This window comes from Rana temporaria, chromosome 5, assembly GCF_905171775.1.
Source record: "Rana temporaria chromosome 5, aRanTem1.1, whole genome shotgun sequence".
In the NCBI taxonomy this organism is placed as follows: Eukaryota; Metazoa; Chordata; class Amphibia; order Anura; family Ranidae; genus Rana; species Rana temporaria.
Window position 1 is genome coordinate 193551013 of NC_053493.1, and position 4454 is coordinate 193555466.

Sequence of the window (4454 nt, forward strand, 5' to 3'; positions counted from 1 at the left end):
ACTGCGGGGGGAGTAGGTCCTGATCAGCTATGGAGTCCCCAGGCCGTTCCGCTGCAGGCAGGCCTCGTGGAGCCGCCATCTTGGCATAGCTGAGGGGGCCAGGAGACGCCGCCATCTGACCAGATAAGTCCCTCCGGGCAGGCGGTAATGACATCCGCGGGATCGGGGGTGCCTCCCCTACCTGATGGTCCCGGTTAGAGGGCTGCGGGGGCGCTCATTCAGCTCCAGTGAGAATCGTTAGGTCGTGGTGGAGCGGAGCTTTAGATGCCGGCGACCATCATGAAAGCTGCCGCGCATGCGCCTCGCACATTGTATTGTTCTTTTGTGATATTGTGCACTCAATGTGCTTTAAAAATTACATATTTTTTCAGTTCCTGTATCCAAAGACAGGAGTCACAGGTCCCTACATGTTTGGAACTGGACTTCTTGTTTACCTCTTGTCTAAAGAAATATATGTAATTATTCATGAAACCGTTTCCATGGTTTCCTTTGGACTTGTTACTGTGTATGCTATCAAGAAGTTTGGACCTCAAGTAGGAGAGTTTATAGACCGGCTTAATGAAGAGAAAATTGCTAAGGCTTAGGCTGTGAAAGATACTGCAGTCAAAGAACTGGCAGCTGGAGTTGAGGCAGAAAAGAAAGAACGGTGGAGAGTTGAAGGCCGGCATTACCTTTTTGATGCTAAAAGGAACAATGTGGCAATGGCAATGATTTTGGAAACTAACTACAAGGAGAGACTATTGAATGTCTACAATGAGGTGAAGAAACGTCTGGACTACCAGGTGGCTTTACAGCATCTTCTGCGCCGCAAGGAACAGGAACACATGATTAACTGGGTGGAAAATAATGTGGTGAAAAGCATTACTCCACAGCAGCAAAAAGAAAGTATTGCTAAATACATCAGTGACTTGAAACTTCTATCCAAGAGAGTGCAAGCAATAGCTTGAGTTTTTTAAAGCAGAAGATTTGTACAGCAGAGCTTCCAGCTGTTCAGACCTGCCCTGTACCATACCTTGTAACGCCTAAATAAATATTTCTACCTAAAAAAAAAAAAAAAAAAAAATTATTAATTTAATGCAATTTTATTTATGCATACCCTTCACTTTCACAAATGAAGAAAGGGAAAAAATTGGGCTGGGTTCACACTGCTGTGTGCAGTGGCTCACAGCGGAGGTCTGGTGCATCCCTGTTCTCCTTTCAGGGATGAATCTGGCACAAACTTTGGCTGGATTCAGACCTAAATAGGACCAGAAGAAGCAGAGGACTCTTCTGCAAACCATTAAGCAGTCATCCCAGGGCTGTGTGAACTGGCTCCATTAGGGGGCCGCTCACATTCTCCTGGACATGCAAATTGAATGCGAGGAAATCCGCATCCAATTCGCATAAGTGTGAACTCAGCCTGATGGACAGGTAAACAGGATCCTTTAAGTTGAACTCCATCTTTCTGTCACTTTTAAGATAGTTTGGACTAAGCTGGTCTAAAAGAACTATTACCTTAAAGAGGTTGTAAAGGTTTGTCTTTTATTTTCTAAATTGGTTCCTTTAAGCTAGTGCATTGTTGGTTCACTTACCTTTTCCTTCGATTTCCCTTCTGAATGTTTTTTTTCTTTGTTTGAATTTCTCACTTCCTGTTTCTCCTCAGTAAGCTTTCCACCATCATCCGAGCGGTGGAAAGTAATTTAGAACAGCTAACTGAACACCTTACTGAGGAGGAACAGGAACAGGAAGTGAGAAATTCAGACAAAGAAAACAAAGAAAAAAAACATTTAGAAGGAAAATCGAAGGAAAAGAGAACCAGCAATGCACTAGCTTAAAGTAACCTATTTAGAAAATAAAAAACAAAAACCTTTACAACCCCTTTAAGTACCAGGTGTTCCAGCTGGGAGAGCTGTATAAACTGTATGTAGCATCAGCTAAGTACAGTATACAGTGCTGTCTTCTGCCAATAGGACAGAGACTTTCCATCTCTCTCCCTGATCCACCCCCTCCCCCAAAAATCCATACCAGAAACTTATCTGAGCATGCAGTCAGCAGGACAGGAAAGGGAGGGAAGAGTGAGCCCCCCTCCTGAAACATACCAGACCGCATGCTCTCAACATGGGGTAGAGCAAAGCACTTTGTCCCCATGGTGATAGGGACAAGGGCCTCATCCCTACAACCCTGGTCAGTGGTTGTCGGGGTCTGCAGGCGGGTGGATTTTCAGAATCTGTAAGCCCCCTTTTAACAAGGGGGGCCCCCAGAGCCCAGCCTCCCCCCTATGTGAATGAGCCCAGCCTCCCCCTATGTACCCCTACCCATTCACCAAAAAAGTAGTGTAATGTGAAAAAATACAGTAGAGAGATTTTGACAAGTCTTTTATTAAAAATATCTTCTTCCTCCCTCTTCTCCTTCCCCAATTCTTTCTCCTCTGGGATTGTCCTTCTCCTGCTTCTTTGTCTAGTGTGCTTCTTCCTCTGCCGCCAATGACCCTCCTCCGATGCTGTGTCCCGCTGATATGTCCCCACTGATGTCAATCATTTCTTAGATAACAATGGGGGCGTGGCATCGGATGACGTCACTCAGAGGCCTCACCCCCTGATTACATCACATACCCATAATGCCCCTGGCGGTGATGTCACAGGCGGGCGGGGCCTCTGAATGACGTTGATGGGCACACCCCTATCATTATCTAAGAAATGCTTGACATCAGTGCGGACAGATCAGAGGGACGCAGCATAGAAGGAGGGTCGTTGTCGGGGGCGGCGGCAGAGGAAGGAGCACACCGGACAAAGAAACGGGAGAAGTGTGGAGGAGGAAGAAGTGGGGAAGGAGCAGATGGAGGAAGACCAGAAGAAGACAGTTTTTGACCAGTCTTTTATTAAAAATATCTACTGTATTTTTTTTCACACCATTTCTTTTTTTTTCTTTGGTGAATAGGTAGGGATACAATTTACCCCATACTCATTCACATGGCGGGGGAGGCCGTGATATGGGGACCCCCTTGTTAAGGGGGGGGGTCTCCAGAGAGGGCCTGTGGCCAAGAGAGCCATGTGCAATAGGTTGGTAATGGTGGAGTGGGTGTTCACCCTCAAATTAGTAATAACGAGCAGTCAAAGCCTAGAGGTAGGCAGTGTTCGATCCATGGGTTCCAAAGTTTCTAAAATTTGGACGCTTTTTTGGAAAAATTTGGGCATGGATCATTGCCTACACATTACTCTTTGTTTTAACTGATAGAGTACATAGTGAAGTGGATTTCTATGCTTTTGCTATGGGTTGTTTCGCTGCAGTGGTGACAAAGAGCATGAGTTTGAAATGACAGTGTGTTTATAATTTTTTTTTTATAATTTGCCACTGCGTTGCTTTAACTGACAATTGTCAGTTAAAGCAACGCAGTGCCAAATTATAAAAAAATGTCATGCAATGCTGTACTCAAACAACATTTGCGTCCTTTTTTTCCCACAAATAGAGATTTCTTTTGGTGGTATTTGTTCACTTCTGCAGGTTTTTTTTTTTGCAATATTAAACAGAGCGACATTTTGAAATAAAAAAAAAAAAAAACAATCTTTTTGCTATAATATCCCCCAATTAAAAAAAAAAATTCTTCATCAGTTTAGGCCAATATATATTCTTCTACATATTTTTGGTAAAAAAAATTGCAATAGGTGTATATTGATTGGTTTTGCGCAAAAGTTATAGTGTCTACAAACTATAGGAAAGATTTATGGCATTTTTTTTCTAGTAATGGCAGTGATCTGCAATTTTTAGCGGTATTGCGACAGACATATCAGACAATTTTTACACATTTTTGGGACCATTGACATTTGTATAGCAATCAGTGAAATAAATATACACTGTGTAAATGTCACTGGTAGGGAAGGGGTTAACATTAGGGGGGCGATCAAGGGGTTAAATGTGTGCTCCCTATATGTGTTCTAAATGTATGGGGATAGGACTGACTGGGGAAGGAGATATATCGTTGTTCCTACTTGGTAGGAACAAACAATATGTCTCCTCTCCCCTGACAGAACAAGGATTTGTGTGTTTACACACACCAAAATCCCCATGCCGGCTCTCGTGCACATGATCGCGCCCACTGGCCATGTGCATCGGGTCCCCGCGGTGCAGTGGGCGCATGTGTGGCTCTTAAAGGGGACCCCATATGGGGTTTTGCGCAGCGGTGCCATTGTGATGCAGTCAGGAACCAGTTAAATAATATATTGCAGGTGCCTCATGTCCCTTCTCCCTTGAAAGGTACATGTAGGTGGCTCCTTGTAAGTACTCTGAGTTTTTTTGGGGCTTACCCGAATGGTGTGGGAACAGCACATGGAGATTTCAGGATCACTGAAATTGATTTTTTTTTAAGTAAAACTCTGTTTATGGGACACATTCCTTCTTGTCCACTCATTGATAGTAAATACATCACTATGTACATGGTGAAATACTTTATGCATGATAAAAAATGTTATGATTTTTTA

General features: G+C 43.6%; 1 pseudogene; it reads left to right on the forward strand.

Annotated features, from left to right (window-relative positions):
- Positions 1–341: 341 nt before the first annotated feature.
- On the forward strand, positions 342–1063 carry LOC120941171 (annotated as a pseudogene).
- Positions 1064–4454: the final 3391 nt, after the last annotated feature.